At 31.6% G+C, this 10,517-nt stretch overlaps 1 pseudogene; it reads left to right on the top strand.

Moving 5' to 3' along the window:
* Window positions 1-1,531: 1,531 nt before the first annotated feature.
* LOC123899803 lies at window positions 1,532-8,643 on the top strand (annotated as a pseudogene).
* Window positions 8,644-10,517: the final 1,874 nt, after the last annotated feature.

The raw sequence follows: 10,517 nt of genomic DNA, 5'->3' as shown, positions 1-10,517 counted from the left end.
TTCCAAAAACCACAGGGAGACCGAGGTACTTAGAATGATTATCCACCGTCTTTACACCCATCCTGTTACGGATCATTTCTTTCTCTTCATTACGCACATTTTGACTAAAGGATACTTCTGACTTGTCCAAATTAACCACCTGTCCTGATGCTTGTTGATACTCAGCAAGAACACTAAGAATCACATCGGCTTCAGTAGAGCTTGCTCTTGCAAACAACAGGCTGTCATCTGCAAAAAGTAAATGAGATATCTTCGGAGCTTGCCTTGCAATTTTAATTCCATGAATTCCTCCCGTTACAGCTTTTCTCTTCATTAAACCAGACAACACATCAGCACAAAGAATGAAAAGATAGGGAGAGAGGGGGTCACCTTGTCTGGTTAGTAATGAAAGCCATAGGTTGTTTAGCTCTATCTGTTTGGTTCAAAGAACCGCCCAATTTTAATAGCTCCTAAAGTACTATAAAGCCAACAAAACGACAACGTTAAATACAAAGTTTTTTTTTCTTTTTTGATAAAAATACTACAAATCATGAAAAACCATGTATTTACTTTTTTGAATAAAATGAAAAGCCATGTATTATAATGAGAAATCCTCATAACTGTGATTACGGTATATAGCTCTATGTGAAAGTGTGTGTTGTATGTATGTTAATTCATTTTAAATGAAGTAAGTTTCGCATTATTTGAAAAAGTGAGACTTTAGTATTTTATAAGTAAGAGGCTAATGAACCTAATGCCTTAAAATTTTGAATAAAAATATGGTGTCAAATTCACTTGTATAATTGCTCTGAACTCGATATGAATGATTCATTGGTTGTTGCCCCCTTATGACTCAACACTATATATATTGACCATCCATACAAGCCCGGCCCACATCCATGTACCTTAAATTTTTAAAGGAAACCCTATAATAATAATAATTATATATATTTTTAATGTTTTTATTTAACTTGAATTCTTTAGAAGATTTGTCTTTAAAAAAAAAAAGACTAATTAATCACTTTAACCATATAGAAGAACCAAAGTGTGATGAATATAAGAAACTACTATAGAGCATGTGACTCGTGGGATGTGAGATCAGAGAACTGATCATGTTTAAAGAAACTTGATCTTTTTGAAATTATAAAAATTGCTTGCTGGTGCAACATTAATGGAATAGAGATAAACCCATGTTCCTGCATTTAAAAGAGAAAACTAGATGTGTTCTCGATATTGCTCATCAGAAGTTATATATTACCTCCCTTTTTATGTGTCATGGGTTAATATCTCTCTATCTCACAAAGAAGAAAATTAGGATCTGTGGGACTATACACAATAGATAGTAAATGATAGGATAAAAATAAGAATTTGTGTCCGTCAAGTCTCAACTATAAAAAATAGAGCATTTTTTTTTATTTTCGAATATAAAAAATATTTTCTCTCTATTTTTCTTTCGTGTACTATCTTGTTTTGTCATATATTGTTCTGTCAGTACTTATTGTTTTACGAATCAAACACACCTCTAGAAAGTTTCATTTGAAGAGATATATAAATAATATAAATAAAAATATTGAAAAATTCTAATGATGAAAATTAAATATTTAGTCTCTTAATTTATTTTGTAAGGTCCTAAAATTTCTACAAATCTCTATTAACTTTTCCTAGGTGATATTAATTGTGTGTGATTAGGATTTTTGTGAATTTCAATTCTCCTTCTCCAAATTAGAGTACTACTCTAAAGCAAATCTTCTTCCTCTCAATGTACACTTTCACAATAGCAAGTAAATGAATTAGAATCTTCATAGATTGCACGGTAATAGATTGAATATAACGATTTTAGTTGTACTATGTTTGATTTGAAAACTGTTATTGAAATTTGACTAGCTAGGGTAGAAGGACTGGACAAAAAACATCTTTTTAAAATGTCACATCAACAATTATTAGTAAAAAAAGTCGATGGAGGACTAACAAATAAAAATGGGGTAAACTTTGGAGGTCAAAATCGATCAATTCAAACTTGAGATGTCAAAATTAGTAATTTTGAAATTTAGAGTGGTTAAAAACGAGCAATTAAAATTTAGGGGCCTAAGATAAAAAATCATGAAACTTACGGACCAAAATTACATTTAAATCTAACATCAATAGCAACATTGTCAGCAATTCTTAGGCTCGTTGCACGGTAAACTGTTGCAAAATTAACTTGTTCTCATAAATTGCTAAACTTATATATTTCTACATCAATAGAAATATAAATAAGGGGAAAATATTTCCTTTTTCAATGTTACCTGAAATGTAAATAAGGGGAAAATATTGATGTAGAAATATGAGTTTGACAAACTATCAAGTAAACTTTGCAATAGTTTACCATGTAAGGGACTTGAGAACCGGTGACAATGGTGTTATTAAGGTTATTGAAAGAAAAAAAAAATTCTAAAAGTTATGATTGAGGTTCAAATAAAGCAGGAAATTTTGATCATGAGGCAAATTAAGCACTCAAATGTTTTGTGCCTTTAGGAGGTTTTGACCACCAAATCATAAGAACACAAACTTGTGATGATTTTTCTAAAGATTGTCAAAAACAACATTTTCCCCTAAGAAATATTTGGGTTTGAAATCCAAAAACTCATAAACATGAATGAGTTTGAAGAACACTAATAGAGTTGGACGAAAATCTAATAAAAAGGTAACCATGTATACATTTTATGTACCCAAAAAATTTCAAGTACTTTTTTTGAATGGCAAAAAATTAAGTACTAATAATTAAATAACTTAAAACACCACGTCATGATCTATTTTGCCAAATTGTGGTTAACTTTGTCAACAACGATCAAAATTGAATAGCGAAAACCTCATTCATTTATTCATAACTTTTAAGATGTAATCTCTTATATGATAAGTGGCTATTAGTCTATAACATTATGATAATCATTGTTACACATCATATAGACTTAAGATACCCCTCTTATTAGAAAGAGTATATCCTTATATAAGAAACATTTCACTTTTTAAATTCATTATGTAAATTGATATATTTAGACTATATTATTATCCAGATACATTAATTACACCTTAAATCTAAAAAGTGATATGATTCTTAAATATAGGATTAGTACATGAGGAAGTATATTAAGAACTTATATGGTGGTATAATAAGGCATGTGCTTTCCCTATCCTATCCTATGGAGATTGACCAATGGTCTCATTGTGAATTGGAGAAGCACAACACTTGGTGCAACAATGACCTGGGGGTGGTTGAGTACAACACACACAATCAATACATATGGGTCCATTAAGTACTACTGCACATCAAAGTAGAATTCATGTTAATTATTATCACAGAAAACCATATAATATATATGATGTGAACATGATCAATTAATTGAAAGTTTATGTTATTTGTAATTAAAAGGTGACATAGTTTGTGCTTAATTAATTACCTGCTAATGGAAGCCGTGCAGCATGACATTGACATGGTAAATTGGGAGTAAGAGCCATCGCAAAGATGAAAATGGTCAACAAAGTAAACTTCATAGAATTCGTTGCCATTGCTACAATACTAGAAATGTTGATTTGATAGGTTTTTGTTATTGCAATGATTAGATATGATATGAATATATATATATATATATATATATATATATATATATATATATATATATATATATATATATATATATATAGGGTTTTGCTAACGTACACCCACTTGTTTTTTAGAAGGTGTGTATTAGCAAATCATAACTAAAAAGTGGTAACATACACCTTGAGGTGCATGTTGCTAAAACACTTCTTCTAAAAAAATAAGTGGGTGTACGTTAGCAACTCCTATAAGCATTTGCTAGAATACACTTACTAATTTTTTAGAAGGTGTGTTTTAGCAACTAATAACTAAAAAGTGATTAAATACACCCTAAGGTGTATGTTGCTAATACACACCTTCATAAAAATCAGTGGGTGTGTTATAACAAATCCCATATATATATATATATTAGTTTGTCAAGAATTAGGGACAGGTGGATATAAAAATATGAATATTATTAGGAACACATTTTTTAACACATATATGAATTTCATAAAAAAATTATGAACTCATATGAATTTTAATCAATAAAAAAAATACATTAAAGTGTGTGCTGCTTGCACTCCTCGTTTTCTTCAATAATATACAGCCATTGTATAGTATTTTAGATTTAGATGCATATGGTTTGAATTTGAAGTTGCCAATTAAGTTAATAAATAGTCCAATTCCAACGGTGGTTTCTTTGGAGTTGCCAATTGTCATGCAGTAGTAGCTGGTGTGAAAATGTTTTTAGACTTTATCAATTTTGACAAGCACATGGCAACAACAAGGTGAGAAATCAAAATTAAGAATTGAGACAATGATACGAATATTATATGAATGAGGAGAGTAAATTACTAAATTTCTCTTTTATCTCTTTACTTATTTTACTTATTGACATCTATTTTCTAATGCCGTTAAATTTGTGTGAAGTGTTAAGTGTCACGTTGATACTAAGTTGAAAATGTCAGAGACTATTTTGATTGATAGAAAATGAATGAGGACAAAGACTTATTTGATCAGAAATAATACAGTTGTTCACGGTGAAACTAAATTGAAAAATATTTGACAATATTTGATAGAGACCAATTTAAAATATCGAAAGAGTCAGGTTACTATTTAAAAATGAGTTACAGACAAAGAACAGTTTTATAGTTTTCTAGAATAATGACTATGAGTAGTTTTTTTTGTTCACTGCATTGAAATTTCCTCCAAAAAATTGTCATTGACAAATATCAAATCTAAGTCTACACATCATGTAATAAAAAAAGGCAAAGAAAGTACAAAGGTAACTCAGAAAATTCAATTGGAAGACTTCTAATAGTAATTAAAAAAAAAAAGGTGAAATAATTTAATAGCAACTTAGGTTCATTGAATAGTTAACCTGAGTCATATATTGAAAATGGCTTGTTATGTCTAATTCCTTAATCTCATGGAGATGCTTTTCTCAGCTTAAAAACTAAACCAACAAATTTTAACATATTGTATGAGATTGAGTGTGTAACAAGTTTTCAAGTTCACCTATGGCAGGACACTTGCTACTTATAATGTTTTTACTTTCTTTTTGCTTATCTTGTTAACTCTTTGGAGCTTTTGGGGAGGTTTGATGTTGGCTTACAGGGTAGTCAAAAAATCAGGTGAGCCAAAATTTGTTGTTTCATTTTGGTCTCAGTTTCTGAACGTTCCGTATTTTTGCTTATAGTCTCCAAAATTTGTTCGTTTCATTCTGGTCTCAGTTTCTGAAAATGCCATATTTTTGCTTGTCACTTTCAGAAACTGAAACCAAAATGAAACGAAATATTTTTGAGAGACCGAGTGAAAATTACAATATTTTAGGTAACATCATGATCTCTAATGTGTTACACTTTTTCCTTTGCCAAAGATATCCAGATGATATTTATGACAGAACATGGACACCTTATAACTCAATTGACTGGAAAATGATAGATAATACTTCACTCACCATAGACCAAGGAGCACCTTCATTCAACTTTTTACCACTACCACCTTCCACTGTCATGAGAATAACATCAATTCCAGCAAATGCCAGTGACAACATAGAATTTCACTTCATTCCCAAGTATAATGCCTCTAGATATTATGTGTATTTGTACTTTGCTGAAATCCAGAAACTCGAGGCAAATCAAATTAGAGAGTTTAACATTTTCGTAAATGGAAAGCTTTTAAACAATGAGCCACTCATTCTTGTGTATCTTCAGAGCCTGTATCATATATCAGTTATAGATGAAAATAAGTTGGAACTTTGGTTTAATAAGACTAGTAGATCAACTCTTCCACCACTTTTCAACGTGATCGAGATATATATGGCAAATGATTTCTTACAATCAGAAACATATCAAACGGACAGTATGTACTATCTAGTTAGATACACTGATTTTGTTCTCAAATATCACTATTTACATGCATTATTCTTATAGTCTTATTATTGTTCACTTTTATTTATGATAATATAATAGTTGATGCTATCCTAAATGTGAAGTCAATTTATGAGATCAAGAGAAACTGGCAAGGAGATCCTTGTACTCCAGTGTCTTACTTGTGGAAGGGTCTAAACTGCAGCTATGCTGGATCTAGTTCACCAAGGATCATATACTTGTACGTTATGTCGTATACTTGTACATATGCTGATGATAATCCTCTAGTCTTCAATCATATTAATGAACTTGATAATCATGTGTTTAGGAACTTAACTTCTAGTGGTTTAATTGGAAATATAGCTCCTGCAATATCCAATCTGAGGTCAATAGAATATTTGTAAGTCCTTGAATCTATTATATATACAAATAGAAAACTATATAGTTGATCACAAAAATGAAACTTGTTCCTAAAGTTGAGTAAAAATAGTTTGCTTTCAATTTTAGAGATTTGTCGAATAACAGTTTGACTGGAGCTGTGCCTGATTTCCTATCTCAGCTGCGCTTCTTGCGAGTTCTGTAAGTAAACTATCTTCATCTCAGTAAATTCTATAGAATGGTGAAGCTTTTATGATGCTAGTTGGACTTGATTTTCAATTAATGTTATTGTTTGAAGAAACCTTGAAGGAAATCAATTATCAGGAGCAATTCCAATACAGCTCCTCGTGCGTTCAGAGAATGGTGCGCTCAAATTCAAGTATGTTCCATTTCATGAGCTAGCTAATAGTGATTTATCTCATATTTATATTTAAGAAATGTGCGGTGTAGAAAATGTCACATGAATAACATTATTATTTGTTACTGTAAATGCAAGTTTTGGTGGAAATCCAAATCTTTGCTCCTCAGGTTCATGTAACAAGATGAATAAAGTTGTAGTTTCATTAGTAGCATCACTTGGTGGTGCTTTCATGATACTAGCAGTAGCAACGATTTCTTTACGCATACACTACAAGAGACACCAAGGTACATGTTTTTATTCTATTGATGTTGCGAAAGCCAAACAATGTCTATGTATAAATATTTCACACTATAAACGAACGATACTTTTTCTTCTATTTGGATACCGACAGTTTTTGGTTTTTTCCAGTTTCCCATAATGTGAGCAAGCTGGGTGCTTATTCAAGAATAAAGCAGGAACTAGAGTAAAAGAAACAAGAATTCACCTATGAAGAAGTATTAAGCATTACCAGAAACTTTGAAAAGGTTGTGGGGAAAGGAGCATCTGGAACAGTCTATCATGGCTGGATTGATCATGATACCGAGGTAGCTGTCAAAATGTTATCTTCCGAATCAGCTCAAGGACATATGCAATTTCAAGCAGAGGTAGTATCATTAATTAACTTGCAAATTTCATCATGCATGTGTGTGTGCGCGCGTGCGTGGTGTATAGTTAACGAAGGAATTATGGTTTTCTTTTCTGATTCACAGGCCAAACTTTTTGCTGTAGTTCATCATAAATACTTGACCGGTCTTATAGGGTACTGTGATGATGGAACCAACATGGCTCTCATCTATGAGTATATGGCTAATGGTGACTTAGCCAAGCACTTATCAGGTTTTATTCATGATCAAGTCAATATGTTATAATTCTAATGACAATTATCATATTATATTTATTCAAGCAATTTGTATCGAGTTTTTATGAATATCTGTCATCTGCATAAAACATCTAAATCGTCAAAGGATGCCCAAAAATTTAGTCAAAAACTTGTTCAGCTTGTATGAATCTTAAAACAATATTTCTTTTGATCATGAATACATATAAAAGTGAAAATATATTGAGTTGGAATCAACGACTTCAAATTGCTGTGGATGCTGCAGAAGGTGAGTAGTATATATGAATCCTTTTGGTCATTAGTTATGATTTTCATCGATCGGAATATAGCTCATAAGGAGTTACATTTTATGCAACAAAACTAATCTTAATTTGAACATTCAACTGTAGGATTGGAGTATCTGCATCATGGCTGCAATCCGCCAATTGTTCATAGAGATGTTAAATCTAAAAACATCTTACTAAATGAAAAATTCCAAGGTAAACTAGCTGATTTTGGGTTGTCAAAGATCTTTCCTAACGAAGGCGACACTCATATATTCACGGTTGTTGCTGGCACGATAGGATACCTCGACCCTGAGTGAGTTAATACTACTCCATCCTTAAATACAAGTTTCATTTGAAAAACATCAATACACAAAATGGAAAATTAATACAAAATCAAATTTTCTTAATACATATGAAATTGTTAAATGTAAATTTATATTTTGCAGGTACAACAGATTTGCACGAGTGACGTTTTCAGTTTTGGAGTAGTTTTGCTTGAGATAATTACAGGACAACCTGCCATAACCAAAACTGAAGAGAAAATCCATATTATTCAATGGATTAGTTCTATGATGCTGGAAAGAGAGGTAAAAGATATTGTGGATCCAAGATTAAAGGGAGAATTTGATATTAACTATGCAACTAAAGCTTTGGATATTGCAATGGCTTGTGTAGCAAAAACTTCAATCAATAGGCCAACCATGACGCATGTAGTTATGGAACTGAAACAATGTTTCGAGAACAAGATCACACATCTGTCTGACTCTGATTACATTCCTGAGAGTTTACCAGACACCTTAAATTTTTTATCCTTTGACAGAATTAGTGGGGAGAGCTCTCTAGCGAGGTAATAATTTAATGAAAACTCGAATGAGACTCACACGCTGCGCGAGTGAAAGAATTTTTGTATGTTATTATATTCAAAAGTAATATATTATGTACTGTAAATATAATTTGGGATTTACTCTTAGTTTTTCTTGCTTTGTCGATAACTTGATAATCATTGTTACACATATATGAAATTACATGAGAGACTTAAAAGAGTCCTGAATTATTTGAAAATAAGAATGATATATAATAGATATGATTAAGAACTTTATACAATATATATGGAGACTGATCAATGTTCTGAGTTTGAATTGGAGAAACTTGTTGCAGCAAGAGCCTGGAGGTGGTGGAGTACAACATACACATTGAATACATATGGGACTACTAATTGCATATCAAAAAAAAAACTTCATCAGTTTGTTAATTATCATCATATATACAAAACCATATATATATATGATGAGGCCATAGTTTATGTTATATGTAATTAAAACATGACATAGCGTGGGAGAATCCAAGTTCGATTCCTGGTAGAAACAATTCTTAACCAGACTTTATTTACTTTTCGGCCAAACTTTGAATTACCGGGGTCCCTTTCCCCCGAGAACTATAGAGGGTTGATACAAAAAAAAAAAAAAAGTGGCATAGTGTGCTTAATGATGAAAATTAAATATTTAGTCTCTTAATTTATTTTGTAATTTTAGTTTGGTCCTATAATTTCTACAAATCTCTATTAACTTTTCCTATGTGATATTAATTGTGTGTGATTAGGATTTTTGTAAATTTCGATTCCCCTTTCTTCTCCAAATTGTACTCTAAAGTTTTTTTAAAAAAATATTAGTGTGCATAAGCATCACATGATAAAATCTTTTATATTATAAGCTTGTATACACAAGCAAAAAATTGTACTCTAAAGTTAATCTCCTTCCTTTCAATGTACACTTTAAACAAGAGCAAGTAAATGAATTAGAATCTTCATGGCTTTCATGGTAATTTGATGTATAGGACGGTTTCACATTTTATCATTGCTACTTATTATTGGTACATTAAACTATGATTCACATTTGTTGAATCTCAAATCAATAATCTTGATTACTTAAAAGATGATTTGGTGAAGTTGTAACGTAACCCAGCCAATCTCAAATCTATATCAACTAGTGTGAATATATGTGAATTTTTGAATGCAACAAAACTTGATCAGTTAAACTATGATGTGGAGTGGTTGAGGTAGAAATACGAGTGTATCCGATACCCATAGTCAGCACCGATGTTCTAATGTGAGAACTAAGGATGATGGGTCGTGAGAGATCGAATGGTCAGGCCAACAATTTCCAAAATCCTCCTTAGACATAATAGTTGTTTCAAATTAGACCAAGGTCCAATTCGGACTATGCCACGCAGAAGCTCAATCATTCAGCCTACTCCAAGCTGAAGGGCTCCCGCCGGTCCAACCCTCATAAAAAGCTATGTGTGTTCATATCTACCTCTCTAACTTTCTCAAATTCTCACTAATATGGGCGCTGTAACTTGTGATGTAAGTAGGTACCCAGTGCCTCCCCGCGTCACTCTCCAATTAAGAAACATCGTCACTGTCATTTCATCTTCACTTTCTGACCATCTCTAATCTCTTGTTTGGATCAACGCATGTTTTTTTCTTTCTCGGTGCCACTCTAAATGGTATAAACACTAGAATACAGAAAAAATGACAAAATGATCTAAACTGATACAACGACAAGAGCAATGCTGAGGTAGGAATGCTTGTCTTATGATGATTGATTTAGAGCTTAAGGAAAGATGATTGTAAGAAAAAGTATTGTAGCTATATAACATAAGTCTAAACCAAAAAGCACAAAACAAACTTAATTGAATATACAACAAAAGGAAAAGAAACCGAATA

This window comes from Trifolium pratense, linkage group LG7, assembly GCF_020283565.1.
Source record: "Trifolium pratense cultivar HEN17-A07 linkage group LG7, ARS_RC_1.1, whole genome shotgun sequence".
Taxonomy (NCBI): domain Eukaryota; kingdom Viridiplantae; phylum Streptophyta; class Magnoliopsida; order Fabales; family Fabaceae; genus Trifolium; species Trifolium pratense.
This window is presented reverse-complemented; position numbering and strand designations above follow the sequence as displayed.